Source organism: Neomonachus schauinslandi, chromosome 4, assembly GCF_002201575.2.
Source record: "Neomonachus schauinslandi chromosome 4, ASM220157v2, whole genome shotgun sequence".
Classification (NCBI taxonomy): Eukaryota; Metazoa; Chordata; class Mammalia; order Carnivora; family Phocidae; genus Neomonachus; species Neomonachus schauinslandi.
Window position 1 is genome coordinate 177482947 of NC_058406.1, and position 18710 is coordinate 177501656.

The 18710-nt window shown below is 42.1% G+C and overlaps 1 pseudogene; it reads right to left on the reverse strand.

The window, feature by feature from the left end:
- Positions 1 to 16867: 16867 nt before the first annotated feature.
- Positions 16868 to 18710, reverse strand: part of LOC110579177 — a 117840-nt pseudogene continuing 115997 nt past the window's right edge.

Sequence of the window (18710 nt, forward strand, 5' to 3'; positions counted from 1 at the left end):
CTGCGTTAAAGCAGAGACAGCTCCTTAGGAACAATGTTAACATCTTGGAGGAACATTCAGGCAGATATGAAAGGGAAATGAGATATTAAGGGCTATGATAAGCAGATACAAAAGGTAAAAGTAGCTGCATCTAAGTGTAATTGCTCTAAAAGAGGGCATTAGAAAAGAAGCCATTTTAGTTGTTATTAGATCAGAAAATGTGACAGGTGTACAAAGAAATATAACAGAGGGAAAGAGGCAAAATCTTGGAAGGCAGCCTGGAATGAATGTGCCAGCATGCTGGGGATCACTGAAGGCAACCATGTAAAGAATCGACACCAGGAAACATCCCCTGAAGACTAGGAGAGACACATAAGTGATTCAAACAACTTAGAGAAATCAAGAGGATATACTCAAAAGAACTTCTGGATCAATTCCATGGTGACATGGATGTTATAGGTGGGCCAGCAGCTGTTGTCTAAACCATTAGGAAACATGTTTGGTATATTTCTCGATTTAGGATTCTAAGGCTACCATCCGTAGCTAACTCTCTGCATTTAAGTGATTAGATTAATCACATGATAGTACAGATAATCTTTATTTTGATTAACTCAATGTCAACTGATGAGTAACATTAATTATATCTTCAGAAAGCCTTTGCTGTGTAATGCAACATTAATCACCAGTGTGATATCATATTCATAGTCCCAGGGATTAGGGTGGGATATCTGGGGACTGTTTTTTTTTTTTTTTTTATTTGAAGGTTTGTTTGTTTGTTTGTTTATTTATTTATTTAACCAATCTCTATACCAAACGTGGGGCTAGAACTCACAACCCCGAGGTCAAGAATCACACACTCCACCACCTGAGTCAGCCAGGCACCCCTTTTGGGGACTGTTTTTGAATTCTACATACCACAGCACATACTAAAAGGAATCTAAGCAGAATAATGATAGATTAAATCCAGCCTGGGCGAGATACAGACTGATGGGATACTATCTCCTGGGTGGGATGATTTAACTCAGGAAATGATAACGGACAAGATTTGTTGTGTTAGAGGCCTTCCACAGACCCAGAAATTATTTTCATATCTCTCATTGTGGGAAACTATATGAGATAACATTTAAAGGGTGGTGTTGGATGAATACATATCTTGGCCAGAAAGCAGAGAAAAAATTCAAAGGGAAGAAGAAAGGAATTCAATTCCAGTAAGTAGCAGGATGCCACCATTGGAGAAGGAAAGTGACCAAGCTATGAAGCAGATTAAAGTAGTTAGAAACTCAGTTGAGCATTTGTGTGAGACTCGGCAGAAACAGAGAAAAGAAGCATCAGAAACACCAGACGCATAGTTTACTGCTGCAAGAGGATGCAACAGAAAGAAATGCTATTCAAGACCAGGATTATTCAGGCTGAGCTAAGCCTACCTTGAGGGTCCCATGGCAGAGGTAGTGGTCCTCACTAGGTCCCCGGAATAAACATTTCCGAAGCATCAGCAGCAACCATGGTTCTGAACTATGTTGAAGGTGATTATTGAACTGAAACAAATGGTTGGATGAAGAGAAACCGAGGATACAGATTTCTTAAGATCTAAGGAATTCCATAGCAAGGAGCAAGAACCACCACCTCAGAAACGAAAATGCTTGCTCATAAAGACGATGTAGAGGCTGTGACATCAGTTCCATCTGGGGTGCCAAACATTCAGTTCAATGTGGTCAAGGGAATCAAGAGCATCTGAAGAGGTTCTGAATTAAGAGGAGCTTCTAACTGTAGGTATTACTATTAAGAGGACCTTCTAACAGTGAGTATTACTATACTTTGGTAGAAGGCAGGAGTTTCATAAATGCAGTCCTTTAAGAAGGTGGGTTGTACAGATTGGCGGGATTTTTACCCCCCCCCCCCAAGACACACAGCTTGTAATGGAAAATATGCCATTAACACTTGATGGAAGATTTCTCCTAAATGAGTTTGAGTTCAAGATCATAGACTCTGGGCAGCTTAAGTCGATTGACCTGCCTCACTGTGAACCCGCCGCTCATGTTTCTCAGATTCTCTGGTGTCCCCTGGGGCAATTAAATAACCAGAAGAAAATTAAGTGACTTATAGACTAGAGATTTATGCTTTCTAAATTTTATGGGTGCTTTACTTGTGCTAAAATAATATTTTCATCCGTATTAAGTCTTTGGATTCCTTATAAAGGAATGCTTATGAGAGATTTGGGATTGGACTTACACAAGTTTTGAGACCCTGACAGAAATACACTAATTACAATAAAAGAGCCCACATTGTAGATGCTAAAGGAATCCCTCCCTTCTCCAGGCATCAAGAGTCCTAAGAGAGATTGTGAGAATAAGAAATGAGGAAGTATTTCAGTTTACTTGGATTTTACTTAAAACATTTTGGACTTTGAACTTTATTTTAAGATGGTGAATAGTTTGTTTTAGGAATTAATTCCTTTGGACTTTAACTTGCAAGGATACTTGCTCTTTGAACACTGGTTTCTTGTTGTAGAGGTGGAGGGTTGTTTAGGTTGCTATCTGATCTTATTGTAGAACCTCTGAGGTGCTCTGGTAGACAAGGAGACTGGACCTCATTGGGTAGAATAGCAGATGAATTTTTCAGTTTTAGGTACAACATGGCCTTGGAGTTAATTTAAGTACTATCTGTCTGACACATTCTAGGGCTGTCTGATCCATACTGGAAGCAAAATGTTTACAGCTTACTTGTAGGATACCCTTAGGTATAATGGTTCGTGTTAGTGGTTAGTATTGAAGGAGTAGCTTCATGAAGATAGGAAGCAAGAATTGATTGATAGATTGCTGGTCTTCTCTCATAAGGGGTTGACTATAGCTTGAGGATCCTGGGTTAATGTTTAAGCTCTATGAGTTAAGATTTAAAAAATCATTTCGAAATGTTAGAGGGGGGTCTCCTTTATTCTGGCCTTTTGGATCTCCATTAGAATAAGTTCTTGGCCTCTTGTCCCACCTGTCATTCTTCCCCATCTCCACTGCAATCAGAAGAGGGCTGACCTATCTGATGAATTTGGGAGGAGTTTGGCATGAATGGCTTATCTTACTCTGGCTTTCCTTTGGGGATCTGCATGCTTTTCCCTTAGGGAAGCCTTCTGACCTCCTCTTTCTACCAAGTAGTTACCTTAATGGAGCAGATTCTACCCCCCTGCAGTTTTAGGAGCTAAATTCATTTCAGAGGAATGTTACTAAATCCATTTGACTACTCATCTTCAAATGTAGCTTTAATCCATGATGCAGCTAACATTGTTCTCTTTAGGTATTGCCTGCTCTGAAGTTGCTTTCAATGCACTGACTGAAACCCAATGAGTATAAAAGCACTAAACAAGGAGCAGAGGTCTGGGTGCTAAATCTAGCCCTGCCACTGGCATGCTGCAGAGTGCTGGGGAGGTCACGTCAATTTCCTGGGCTTGAAATATCTTAGATGTACAATGAAGTGGTAGGACAAGATGGTTTCTGAGGCTTCTTCCAGCTTTGATATACTGTGGTGATAATGGGAGAATGCAAATGAGGGTGTGGGGTGGGCGGAGTTCACATTTGCCATCTGTGTTGCCTGATCAATTGCCCTTGAATGTCATAGTTGTTATCCAGGTATTATTGATGGATTTGGGGAATTGGGTTCCCAAACAGTGGTGCCATCTATGGGGCCAACTAATCACTGCTATTAGGGTCATCCTAGCTGGAGTTAGTGGAATGCAAAATAGGACAGAGTCTTCTTTGGTCTCTCTGTCGTCTCATGTTTAGATACTTCTGATAATTAAGATTTTGATAATGGAGACTTTTTTTTTTTTTTCAGAGCAAGAATAAAAATACTGCCAAAACCTCCAAGTGGGTTTTGTTTGAATTTGGCTGGATTTATGAAGGATGTCTACAAGTTTAAATTATCTCTTTCCCTTAAGAATTATTTTAGGGCTGATACTCCCGCCTCCAGTCCTCATGATTTTGTGTTTTTCTCCCTGGCTCTCTCTTTCAGCCATACTCTCTCACTGGAGTCACTGTCTATCTGTCACTTCACCCCTTTATATTTCCAATCACCATAGCACTTGGTACCCTGACAATCTGCTTTTTATTTTAGCACGATGCAGAGTGAGGGGAGCAGATGAAAATTCAATACTAAGTACATCGTGAGCCTCTGTATGTAGTTTTGAAATATTTGGGGAAATTGGAGGTAAAATAGCCAGGATATTGAGGATTTTTTTTCTTTTTGCATGTGATTTTTCTATGGAATGGAATCCGTCATGACCACATAGACATAGAACCTCAGGTTCTTTGCATATTCTGTTCCCTCTTTTTGGAACTCCCTCCTCTACTTTCCCTTTTCCTTCCTCCCATGTCTCCACTCTTCCTGTTTTCTTCACCTCCCTAAAACCCTTTGTTCATCAAGTCCCAGCCAAAATGTGACTTCTGCAGGAGGTTTTCCTGGGCCTCTCAGTCTGGCTGCTTCCACAGCTCCCTAGTGATGGCGACATTTGCCATTGGGACTTACTACTCTACACTATAAGGCTCCTGGACACTGGAATTGTGCCCGCTCTGTTCACCACTGTATCTCAAGTTCTGCATGGTAGTTGGGACAAAGTAGGTGATGAATTGTTACTTACTTTGTAATTTAGTGAAAGAACTAATGAAGGAAGGTGTTTGTTGAAGACAACCTCACTGCTCCTGATGTTTCCTCCCATCTGAAGAGAATTTTCATGACAGTGACCCTTAAGCCATGTCTTTACTCTTCTGTCTCTTCTCATAGGAAAAAACAATCTTTAGATTGTTGAATGTGGGAGAGGAAGCAACATGGATCCACAGCTTAGCCTCCCTCCTGGGAGCCCCATGTCCACAATACACACAGATTATTGCTCTGCTCCTCCCCAGCTCTGCATTTCAAAAGGATATTAGCCCATGTTTAGAATTGGGAAGCATCTACCTTAACCACTTCCTAATTCAGTTTTTATCAGCAATAAAGCTGCTTTAAATCCCTACTTGTTTTACCACTTGTCTAATGCTTTAACTGGTTCAGAACATGAGTGGAGAAGAGAAAGAATTATTTAACAGACCCCTCCAATCCCAACAGAGGCATGAGATCTTTGGTCCTTAAAGGGAACATGGATTTTTAAAAAGTTAGAAGCAGTGCTATAGTTAATGTGAGACCGTTGAAAAATATTTTGCCAGGAGCTAACACGATTGGTTTCAGCAACCTAGCAAACATTTGTTGGGGATCTGCTCAGTGCAAAGGGCTGCACTTGACACTGTGGGGGATATGGAGATGAATAAGAGCTATTCCAGGCCTGTTAAGAGCTCACAGTCTATCAGTGAAGAGAGACACATACATAAATAACGTTAATTCAAACACAGACTGTGATAAGTGCTGTCAGAGCGGAATATACAACATACTATGGAGTTTGGGGGAGGGAGAAACTAACTTAAAATAAGGGTATTGGGACTGCTTGTGGGAGAGAGAGGAATTTGACCTGACCCTTGAGGAAGTGTGTTGGAATGTATTTAACCTGGGGCCTAGATTGGGGGGGGGGGGGAACAGAGGGCCCCTTGATCCCAGTGCCCAGCACAGAGCAGGGAAGGCTTTAGATTCTGGTCGGTTGAGGGGTCATACACAGACCAAAGGTGAGGAAGTGAGAAGAACTCCCTAAAGAAGCTCCATCTGTTGAGAGGTAAGTAAGTTGCAAGGGGTGAGTTGGTGGGCTCACTTTAACAACCTGGATTGAAGAGTCTTTTGCCTTTTAAAGTTCTCCGAGGCTGTTTCTTCATAACCATGTCTCACTCTCCTATCCTTCCATCTAGACTAGGATAGAGTGTCTTACTGGTAGCCCCAGACAGCTGACCAGTGCGTACATTTTCCTCTGAATAATTGATCTAAGTAGGATGTAGTTCCACTCAGAAGCAAATTTGTGTGTGTGTGTGTGTGTGTGTGTGTGTGTGTGTGTGTGTGTGTTCCATATATGGAGATGGGGAAGGTGTATTTCTTTGGTTCACCATCACACATGACCCTTCTCACATGTACCAACATATAAGAGAGAGACCAAGCATGGGATCTACAAGTGATCAGAACCACCCCCCCAATCCCCAAGACAAACCTCAAGAAATATATGGTGATTTAGAAGGAAACAGGAAAGCCTAGGATAGGATCTAATTGGCTGCAGCTAATGATTCCCTTTGGGGAGGGTATTCAGAGCTTTGTTCCCGTTCGTGACAGGAAAGCTGGTCTCCTCCAGAAGACCACCCACAAACTTGGGCTTTAGAATCAATTGGGGAAGATTATAGAAAAAGACAACTACCGTACAGAAGATATCGTTCACATTTTTATCTTTTATTTGCAACTCCATGGCAGAAAGCCTTCTTACAGGAAATCATGGCTGACAGGTTATATCGGGTTTGTAAGGAATGTGTGGATCACTTACTGATGTCAAGGAAAGAAAGGTTGTGTTGCAAAGACGAGGCAATCACTCTCGGGAATTATTATCATTGACCCTTCCCTCTCCCTTGTTCCTGTATTCCATCCATTACTAATCTCTGACAGGACTTTTTCTCTAAGGTCTCTCAGAGAAGTTGTCAACCCAAATGTATCGTGAACCTACTATGTGCCCAATTATAACAGACGTTTGAGGGAGGGAGAGAAAGAAAGAGAAAAAGAAATGGTTTCTAACTCTAGGTTACTCAGAGACAAAGAAGAAAACTGATAAAACACAACTCACTTGCTGGCGCCTCCAGTAAACCAACGCTGTGTTAGAAGTAGTGATGGAGAGAGATACTTTCCGTCTTGGCTGACAGAAAAGATTTCTCCCAGGAAGCGATATTTCACATGTGGTTTGGGATATGACAAAAAATATGAATAGGAATTTTCTAGTTAAAGAAACACAGGAGAAGGGCATTCCAGGTAGGGGAATAACATTGACTATTATTACTTTATTAACCAATCAGCCTACCAAAACTTATTAACATCCTAGACCTGGGACCAGACGCTGGGGAGAGAGAAATAAAGGAAATGTACACAAAGCAGCTATTGTTATTTTTAGAATCTTTTTTCTGTGCCCCAAGATATTAGTCTTAACACATTTCTCTTTGTTTCTCTTAGATCCGAGTTTCTACCGACACTTAAAAAAAAAAAAGGAGAGATCATTCTAGTATCTGCAAAGTCTGACCCGAGTCCCTTTATAACAGGAGCAGACTATATCACAATGAGGGCATTGTTTTGTAGGGTGTTTTATTCACTTTTTGAAACTCAGTGTTTTCTGTTTGGGCACTAATGATCTCTCTTTCACGGGCAGCTGGGACAAGCTGAGATGGTTGTTGTAACTTTGGATACCCAGAACAATTAGAAGTCCTCCTGCTCTGTTGCCTGCAGAGATGTTCTGATTTCAGCAGTGTCACATATAATCCTGCCTTGGTCAAGATGAAGCCGTGTTTGAAATGACAACATAAGCCCTATGCCCCATGCGGCGTTGTAAAAATAGACCCATTGCTGCAGGGAGTGCAATGGATGTCACCTTTCGGTTTCTTAGATTTTGTGCTTTTCTTTTTCTAACTCCCTTCCCCCCAACCCTGCGAGCCTTTGATATACATAAATAAAGTCGAGATCCTGAGAAACAGACATGCTCTGTGCTGCCCTGGGGGTCACCATTGTTGTGACTCAGTTTATCATTTTCCAACAGCCACGCTGGGTAAGTCTGGGCAAGGAGAAACCGTGAGGGAGTGCAGAGCTCATCCTGTCAGCCTCTTGCTTCTACAGGGGGTGACACTGAGGGTTTGACTGAATTTTAGAGCAGACTGACCGGATGTTGTGACATTATGTGGACGGCATCCCATGTGACTCCATGGCCACCCAGGGGAGATGGAAGCACCTCCTGTCCTTCGGTTTGTCAACCTCACAGCATCTTCCTAGTGTAGTGACTGGTACAGATGTGTCTCCCGACCTTGATCTTCCTTGTTTGTTGGTTCCATCTTTCTCTTAGCTGGATAGCCTTCATTCCTCTAAACTCAGCCTCTAATCAGTTTTCAGGGTGTATTGATTCTTTCTTCATCCCCTCTCTCCTACCCAACCCTGTTTCCAGTCCCACTCTCTCTACCAAACTCAGTCATTTGTTGCCTTAGATCGAGATCATGTTGCCCATCTGCCTCTATATAATACCCCATAATCTGCACTTCCCACAGCCTCTACAGGGTTTGTATCTTTCTTATTAAAAATAGCCCATGGCTCCCATAAATGCCAAATCTTCAGAGTGATTCAGAACCTGTTGCTCTGCCTTCCTCCATCCTCCCCGTGCCTCTGATTCTACATGCTGGACCTCTTTCTTCTCTACCAGGGAAGGACTGTCCTCTCTGTCCAAGGCCTGGTTACCTCTGTCATGTCTTTATGGTGCCCTTGAAACCAGCCCTGAGGGACTGCCAGACAAAGTGCTCTCAGGGTTAAGGAGAGGCTTCCCCTTCATCAATCTGGCAGAGGCTGCCTGACTTAATGTGTCATATATCACTGTCCTAAGCTTCCTAAGATGACATTGATGCCACTGGCATTTCCTGGATCCAGATGCAGTTTCCTAAAACTTAGAGGAACAAAGTAGCTTGGGTTTGGGGAGGGCGACAGAAATCTCAGTGACAACTATGTCAAGAGGCAAGAGAAAGTTAACTTCATTTTATTTAGTATCAGGACTCTCTATGCCAGGAGCAAATCACACCTACCCCCCATGACTCTGATTCAAATGGTTATTTGGGGGAAATCTGACTGTAATAAAAAGCAAGAGCAATCTTTTTTTAAAGATTTTATTTATTTGACAGAGAAAGACACAGCAAGAGAGGGAACACAAGCAGGGGGAGTGGGAAAGGGAGAAGCAGTCTTCCCGCGGAACAGGGAGCTTCACGTGGAGCTCGAACCCAGGACCCTGGGACCATGACCTGAGCCGAAGGCAGACGCTTAATGACTGAGCCACCCAGGCGCCCCGCAAGAGCAATCTTTAAGAGGAAAATAAGTGTGGAAAGCTCTTAGGAAAAGATCTAAAATAAATGTGGAAAGATCTTAGGAAAAGATCTAAAAGATCTCTGCCTGATTTCAACAGTAATTATCCGCAAGATGCCTAATACATATTATCTTATTAAATCTTCATGCTGACCCTACTGAGTACATAATGTTCTAGACAAAGAAACTAAGGCTCAGCGCTTAACCAAATGCATCCAGATTATGAATAAAGGCTTTGGGATTAAAACAAGATTGATATAATTTCCATATTAGTATAATTTCCAAAGCCACCTTTGTGACCATCAGTGACAGCCCCATCCCATCATTCATTGAACAAATATAACACATAGCTATTGAGCACCTCTGATGTCACCAGGTCATGTGTCAAGGATCAGCCATTTAATAGTGAATAAGACATATTTTTAGGAATCGAGAATATTAAGGTTCTCAAAATGTAATAGTAGGTAAAAAAGGGTTAGACAGGCAATTAGAATACAGAATGACCAATTATTATGACAAGGGAAACACAGAGCATGTCACCTACAAGGGATGCTTTTTGGAAGAAATGGGGTCACAGTGGATACTTGAAGGATGAGTAAAAGTGAATAAAACAAAGAACTAGTAAAGATCTCAAGGAGACACAGATTTAAAAGCACAGTCCCATGAGAATAACTGGAACACAAATATACTGACAGGAGCTCATAGAAATCCGAGATTCAAAGAAGTGACCAAAGCAGGCAGCTTTTATACCTTCTAGAGAAACAACACATTTGTGAAAAATTGACAGGACAAAGAAGTTTGGGCTTGGAGTAGCAAATTAGTGAAGAAGTAACAAGGTTTGCTTACACAGCCTATTTGGCCCTAAGTTCCCTGTCCCTAGTGATAAGGACATCTCTCTCTCTCTCCGGAGGGCATTTTTCACATGGGAAACTCGTTTCCTGCTTTCAGGAGGACAAAGGAGGGCCAGTGTGTCCTTCGTATACTCACTATTTCTTAAGTAAATTTAATTCAAAATAATCAATATGCCAAAGTGGCATATTTGGGGACAGCCTATCCCGAACCCATCATAGACAAGTACTGATATGATCTGGAGTAGAGTAGTTATTCTGGAGAGAAGTAGAGAGATTTGAAAGTTATAGGAGGCAGATTTGATGACAGGTGCCCCAGAGAGTTGCCTGAGAGAATAACCAGTTAGGAGGCTGCCTTGCTCCTTTTGTGAAGCTTCTAGATTAGATTTCTAAGTCTCAGAGCAGGAGGAAGCCTGGACACTGTCCTCCATGAGTTGCTCAGAACTCATTATCTTGCCTACCTCTGCCCCTGGAAAAGTCCAAGCCTGTCTTCTCCATCATACATACCCTGAGCTCCTATCCCCTTTCTGGTTGGTGTAATATTTCATTCTACCCCACCCTTTCCTGACTCAATTCTTCAAACCATTCCATTGTGTCCTCTTAGGTTACCAAACCATGAGCAGCCCATTCTTTTTCTTTAGCATCATCTTGGATTACCCATGAAATGACTATTTTCCTGGCCACTTTCCGTGGCATCTAGCATGATTCCTGAAACACAGTGTGTGCTTAATAGATATTTGTTGAGCAAATGGTTTTGAAGTTGAAGGAGGAAGCATCTAGAAGTTTTTGACTTCTAGCATCTTACTCAGGCTGTGAGCTTGTAACTGACACAACCAGGAGAATGAATGTGTCATCTACCAGGTGGGAAACATAGGATGGTGGAGAGATGCAGTTCATCTGAATGTGGTGGGGAGTAGGGGAGTGGCCGTATTTTGGACATTATCCATGTGAAGGACCTGTAAGCTCTCAAGTGTAAATGGAGGTATATGGTATTTACTGTCCTAGAATGTGGAATGGAGGTCTGGATTGAAGCAAGGATTTGGAAGTCGGCCATACGGATGGTAATTGAAGCTCAAGTGATTCCACCTAGAATTTTCCCTTTCAGTGCCAAGTAATGGTCCTGCCCTCCTCCACTGACATAAGCTTTCTGACTACGGCCCAGATGGTTCTGGAATTGGGAGAGCAGCCCTCCAGGTTGAGAACACCAGTTGTTTGTGTTATTGAAGGATGGTTGGGAATGTATCAAATGGCTCCTGGAGAAAATTTTGGTAAAGACCCTAAAGATAAAACAAGATTAAATGGTTAAATGGCTGTAAAAGAGAATGGCTGCTTTAGGGAAACCAGCATTTATTGGGGTCTTTTGGTGTGCCAGGCATTTCACTACTTTATTTCATTTAGTCTTTGCAGATGTGGGGTTTTTACATGTGCTTATGGACTGGAATGCCTTTCTTCGGGAAGACCATATAGTTCTTTTTTAAGGTTTAAATGAAACAACATAGGACCAAGTACCTAACACTTGAGATGTTCTCAAGAAATACTAGCTCACTGCCTTCTATTTCAGCCAGCAGGGGTTTTAACCTTACCATTACCCATGTGTCTTTTACTACAGGAACTTCCCAGCAGATGAACTTGACCTTCTTATAGTCAAGTATGAGAACAGTAGAAAGGCATTGGTGCACATATGTGTATATTCTTCTAATGTACAGGCACGAGGGCTGCACCTCACCTTATCTAGTGAGATATGGAAGCCTAGCTGTAAGAGCTAAGTACACATGGATGGAGTCCAAGTGGCATCAAAATGAGAATGTCCATTCAGTAGGTTACAGTGAGAGCAATAGTAGAAGTGTCTGCAGGGACCATTACTACTCTCTTTCACAGTTGAGCTGGATGTTAAAGGAACCAGGACATATATGGGGTAACCTGAGGTAGCAAAATTTCACACACAAACATACACATTCTCTCTATAAATACAGATTTTCCCTGACTTACAATGGGGTTATGTCCCAATAAGCCCATCGAAAGTTGAAAAATATCCTAAATCCAAAATGCATGTAATACACCTAATCTACCAAACATGATAGCGTAACTTAAACATGCTCAGAACATCGACGTTAGCCTATAGTTGGGCAAAATGATTGAATACGAAGTCTATTTGATAATAAGGTGTTGACTATCTCATGTAATTTACTGAATGCTGTACTGAAAGTGATAAACAGAAGGGTTGTAAGAGTATCAGTTGTTTACACTTAATAATTGCTGGCTGATTGATAGAGGATTGTACTGCATGTTGCTAGCCTAGGAAAAGATCCAAACTCAAATTTTGAAGGATGGCTTCTACTGAATAGGTGTCTTTTTTGGACCACCATAATGTTGAAAATCCTAAATGGAAACGTCCTAAATCAGGGACTATCTGTACAGGTATGTACCCATCTGTCAATCTATCTCTCTACCTGTCTCATACCAGCCATCAGAGTATATCAACATTACTTGCTCTTCCACATGCTGTTGAAGACAAGGGTTTTGATTTACAGATTTTTTTGCTGCATTTTTCAACCTCTCCTTTCAAATATTTGCATTCAGAAATTAAAAATAAATCCAAGGGGGAACACATACTGTTTTTAATTTTCTGAGATCCCTCAGGCAGTGGTTGGAGCGGAGGGTGGGAGGATGGGTATTAATTTGTTTTCAGAGCTTGAATTCTACTTATCTATTTCTAAGAAATTGAAAAACATTTGGGGATGCTTTCTCTAATGTTTGGTCTCTTCCTGGCCTTGTTTCCCCCCTCTGTCTGAGCTGGAATGGTAAAGTTATTCAGTTTTAGAAGTTCAGAATTTGAGGGGAACTTGGAGATATTCTTGTATAATTGCTTATTTGTTTATTTATGGAGCAGAGGAGGGGCAGAGAGATTGGGAGAGAGAGAATCCCAAGTAGGCTCCACGCCCAGCATGGAACCCAATGCGGGGCTCCATCTCACAACCCTGAGGTTATGACTTGAGCCGAAATCAATCATAGGTCTAACCGACTGTATTACCCAGACACCCTATGATTGCTTATTTTAAAGAGGAAGCTGAGGTCCAGAGAGGTAGAATGACCTTCCCAAGATCATAAAACTACACAGTCACAGAGTCTCTTAATTCCTGTTCAGGAATTTTTTTGTTTTTTAGAGCGTAACTAGTACCTTTGCTTTTGCTGTTCCCCTGCTTGGTGTAAAAGCCATGATCTTCCTATCTTACCTCATCTCCTCCCACTCCCAGGTTATGTATATAATCTGAAGCCGTGCTAACCCAGTCTTCTGCCACTCTTACAGGTGCACTAGCTTTCTTCCTGTTTCTGAAACACACCAAGCACCCTTGCCTCCAAGCCTATGCTCTTGTTACTGCTTTTTCCTAGAACCCCCCTCTCCCGGGAATCTGCAGGGTTTACTCCATCAGCACCTTGACGTCTCTGTCCAGATGTCAGCCTGTCACTGAGTCATTCCCTGATTAGTCTATTTAAAATAGCCACCCCTTGAAATAGTTGATGAGGATCAAGGAGCGCTCTTGTCGTGATGAGCACCGGGGATGTATGGAAGTGTTGAATCACTATATTTTACACCTGAAACTAATATAACACTGTGTGCTAACTCTACCTGAACTAAAATTAAACAATAAATAAAATAGCCACCAGAGCCCCCCAGAACTCCTTATTTATAATTCCATGCTTATTATGATATTGCAGCATATTAGACTCGTTTTGGTATATTGTCTGTCTTCCCCTGAAAGGATGCAGACACCATGAGGGCAGGTTTTTTTCTGGCCTCATCTTTGTTATGTGAGCAGTACCTACAAAAGTGCCTGGCACATACAGCTCTCAATCAATATTTAGTCAATGTATGAATGAATGAATGAATGAATGAATGAATGAATGAATGAAGAGTGCCAGGTTATTTCTATTAGACTATAGTGTCTTTCAGTGTCCTCAGTGGCCCTAGACTCAGGGACCCTTCTTTTATTAAGAAGGCTCCTGCTTGGTCAGTATTCACATCTGCTGACATCACCCAGGATTTGATAGAATTCCCATTATCAGGCTGCACAAATGGTGGGAATGAGGCCCAGCCTTCTCTCCCATTTAGTTCTCACTCAGTGATTCAAAAGAACATTGACCTGGATGCCAGAAAGTCTGAGTTCCAACACATAGCTCTCTGATCATGTAAATCCCTCTATTCTTTGGGCTTTGCTTCATTTCTCTAGAAAGCATGCCTTCCAGCTTTAACAACCCTTAGTTGGGGGAACATTAGCATCAGGAAGACTTCACATCAGCAAGCATGGCCCCAGCTTGGGGAGATTGGAGTTATGAAAAGGAGTAGGAGGGGGTCTTAGTCATGGGAATAGAGTAGGGTCCCAATTATTCAGAATCAGACATGGGGTGAGGACTTGGTTAGGAGGACAGAGGTGAGGCCAGTGACTGAATCACAAGGTCAGAATCAGGCCTCACAAGGGTAGTTTGAGTTCTTGATTAGCTCTTGCAATTCTCCCAGCTGAGAGGGCTGGTGAAGGAGGTGGAATGGGGTCTGGGTACTGTGAGTCCAGGTTGTTGCATGGAGACATGGGGGCAATGGAAGGTTGCTGACATTCAGGCAGTCATTTGGGATGTTGGGTTGCGAACTTCCTCTGCCCTCATGGTCCCCATGAGAAAGACTTTTCCTGGATATTTCTAGATGATGGTCCACTCTTCACTCATTCACTAGCAAGGAGGGAAGAGTTACCTAGTCAGTGGGCTTGGAAAAGATGCTGGGCACAAATGGGCCAGCCCCTTCCTCCTGCCTCCTGTAGGGACTGCACTGTAGCTTCAGCCTGGTAGGCCTGTGGCTCTGCACTCTCGCCTATGGAAGAGTGAGTAAAGGTACCTGATTGTGGGGTTTAGTTTTAGTTCAGTCTAAGCCTACCTGCCCTAAACATATAAACTGAATTGTCTGATTTAATCATCTTATCACTAATCAATATTTCAACCTCCAAGAACTTCATTCCTTTGTCTTGTTCTTTGTTTGGTTTAGAACTTGCCTGAGAAAGAAGAATGTTGATCACTGGGTCCCTTCAGCTTCTCCACATGAATGTATTTGTCAGACAATAGCACCTACTGAATACCTGTTACGCTCCCAGCACATTGGCAGTAAAGAGAGTCACGAGGAGACTATTTGTGGAGCATGTGCTAAGTAGCAGATATATTCTAGATGCATTTCACATATTTTCACTTAAAACATACAGTGAGGCAGGATTATTATTTCCATTTTACATATAAGACAACTGTGGCTCAAAAATGTAAAACAGAGGCACCTGGGTGGCTCAGTCGGTTAAGTGTCTGACTCTTTTTTTTTTTTTTAAGATTTTTTTTATTTATTTGAGACAGAGAGAATGAGAGAGAGAGAGCACATGAGAGGGGGGAGGGTTAGAGGGAGAAGCAGGCTCCCCGCCGAGCAGGGAGCCCGATGCGGGACTCGATCCAGGGACTCCAGGATCATGACCTGAGCCGAAGGCAGTCGCTTAACCAACTGAGCCACCCAGGCGCCCAAGTGTCTGACTCTTGATCTCAGCTCAGGTCTTGATCTCAGAGTCATGATTTCAAGCCCTGCATTGGGCTCCACGCTGGGCATGGAGCCTACTTTAAAAAAAAAAAAAAAAAAAGTAAAACAACAACAGACAGAAACTTGTGCCTGGTAAGCATAGGTAGTAAGTGTTGGAACCAGAATATGTACTTTGCTATGTCTGGTGCCAAAAGTTATATCATCAGATGTGGTTTCTTCTCTCCAACTTACAGCCTACTGGTAGGAACAATTAAATGAATCCCAAATTACAACATCTTCCAGACTGTGGTTCCTGTTAGTTACACACATGCTACAATGGGGAAGAAAAAGGATTGTCTACTCAAATTGAAGGGGGCAGGGTTATATAGACTTTCTAGCAGGGTGATCATGAAGTGGAATTTTGCAATTTGGGCATGACTCAGGCAATTCTGGATTATTATCTTACCATTTACTATCTGTATGTATTAAGCAAGTTATGTAACCTGTTTGAGTCTTGGTTCTCTCATTTATAAAATAGAAATAGTACTGGTAGCCCCATGGGTCTGTAGGGTGAATGAAATCGTGTGACAGTTGTGAAGTTCCCAATACACTCCTTGGCCCCGGGTAAATGTTCTTTAGTATCAGTGTTCTCCACGAGGAGAACTGGAGTAAGCAGAGCTGTAGGGCTGAGAAGTGAGTTTTTCCTGGAAAGACGTGATTCAGTTGGGCACATCTTTGACTTCAGGCCATGAGCTGCTTCGAGAGTAGTTTTCACAGGTGACTTCCGGAGATTCAGACTTGATGTAACTTCATTACAGGACCCCTGTTACCACCCTAAGGCCTGAAATAAAAACATCCTAACGTCTTCTTTATGTGATGCTCACAAACTCTGTAAAGGGTAGACAAAGCCCAGATGTTCAGGGAAATTTTATTGCTTATGCTGCAGTTTATACAACTCTGATGAGACCATTACAATCCAAATGTCCCCATGCTTACCCCAGGAAAACAGAAGGTAATTATTATTTCTGTGAGAGTTCCGTGGGCTTTGAAACATTTTTCATCACCAAAATATAAAAGGGAGGTAAATTTCATTTTATTTGTTGAGTTCTTGATTGTTTCTTCCTCTCTTTTTTGCGGGGTTGGGATTGAAAAAAAGACTGTTGCATACTGCATTTGGCTTGGTATGAAAACAAAACTGTGTCCTCAACTTGTTTTCTAAAGACCATCATTATACTGCTTCCTGGACTGGATAGTGCAGTGGCCAAGGTCTTAAGTGAGTTTAAAGTAAAAATTGACTAATGAGATCTGGTTTTGTTGTTGTTTAGTTTTTATTTCACTATCATAAACTTAACTCTGCAATCCAGCTAGACTTGGAGGGAAGTAAGGAAAACATGAAACCCAGAGAATGGCAGCAAGAGCACAAAAATTATAGGATATTTCAAACAGATGGGGGTGATGGGGTGCTTTCCTGAGCTACAGAAGGAATGGTCTGGTAGTTAAGATAAAACACAAGTCTAATTTGTTAGATTTGTCCACAGTCAGCAATGGTGATCTTCTTGCTGTTCTTGCCGTTCCTGGACCCAGAGTGCTCCATGGATTCCACAATATTCCTGTCCTCATTCACCTGCCAAAGACCACCTGCTTGCCATCCAACCACTCAGGCTTGGTAGTGCAGATGAAAAGCTGGGAACCATTTGTGTTGGGTTCAGCCTTTGCCATGGACGAGATGCCAGGACCCCTATATTCAAGATGAAGTTCTCATCATCAGCTTTCTCCCCATAGATGGACTTGTTGTCAGTTCTGTTATGGCATATGATGTCACCACTCTGGCACAGAAATCCCAGAATAATCCTGTGAAAGCAGGAACCTTTATAACCAAGTCCTTTTTCCCCAGGGCTCAGAGCATGAAAGTTTGCTGCTGTCTTTGGAACTTTGTCTGCAAACAGCTCGAAGGGAAACATGGCCCAAGGGCTCACCATCCACAGGGATGTCAAAGGACTCAATGGGGTTGAGTTGACTATGGTGGGGTGGTGCAGGTGACTCTGGGCCAGCAACAACTGCAAAGCCAGGATCTGGTTTTTTAAACTCTTGCTTCTGAGTGGAAGAAAATGCAAAGAATAAAATAAAGCAATTTGAAAAATCCAACATGGATTTCAAATCTCCCTCTCTGGACATCCCAAAGCTGCTGTTCTTGGAAGGGAGTCTAAGCAATGTTGGAACTACTTCGAGTGCCAAATACTATGCCCTCAGCTTTGGCATGGACCGATCTTCGGTCTTGTCCACAGTTAGAATGGACATCTACATATGGAGCACCTGGTTACGTGTCAAAATGAAGAACTATGGTCCAACTCCAGGTAGACCCTGCATCAACAGCCCTGGCGATGCAGCCTGGGAGTCATTTTTTTTTTTTCCTTAAATAAGCTCCTCAAGGTATTCACATTCACACTGAAGTTTGAAAAACACTGGCATGAAATCTGTGCTAAAGCAGAGTAGAAGGCACAACTGTTAGTTTCCCCAACTGGACTAGAATCTAATTTGGTTCAGTTTGGAAAAGAAAAGCTCCTCCCAAATTAAAAAAAATATAAAAAAATCAAAGACATTTTATAAAAAGCCTGCTCATCTCAAAACCTCCCTCATCTCTGCTTTTCATCTGTGTGGTGTTCTCTCTCTCTTGGGATTACAAAGTGTTCCAAATGCTTGCAGTGATTTTGAGCATATTCCCTGAGATCATATCTCTTCCAAGCTTCAGGGAGAAGGAGGAGGTCAGAAGTAAGTTCCCGCGGTGGGAGCTCACCATGCAAGGACACAGCTCTCTAACTCTGGCCTTGGCCTCCTTTCTAATGAAACAATTCCTTCCCAGCTTGTTTTAGTCTTTACCCACATACCTTCAATGCTCCCAGCTGGAGTTAGTCTCTCCCTCCCCTAGCCTGTCAAGCTCTTTCTCTAGTATGCTTTGCTTATTCCTGTCTGCCTCTTGATGAGTTAAAGCAAATGAAATGTCATTTGCATAGTGCTCTCCAAAGCATTTCACAGACATGACCCCATCAATCTTCACAATATACCCTAGTTGGGCACTGGAATGTTCGCTCCTTAGTTTAAGAAAAGATGCTGAGTCTCCAAAGGTTAAGTGACTTTTGACTTTCCTAAGAGTAGGAAACTAGTTAGCGCTAGAGGCAGGGCATCTTTCTATAACACCATTTTTTTTTTTTAATGGAAGGTGTAGTCTTATCCTATTTCATCAAACTACAAAATTTTTAAAATTAAGCAGCTATATGTACCAGAAGCCTACTAGATAATTTGGGATATAAGAGTGTCAGCAGAGGGGTGCTTGGATAGCTCAGTTGGTTAAGCAACAGACTCTTGAT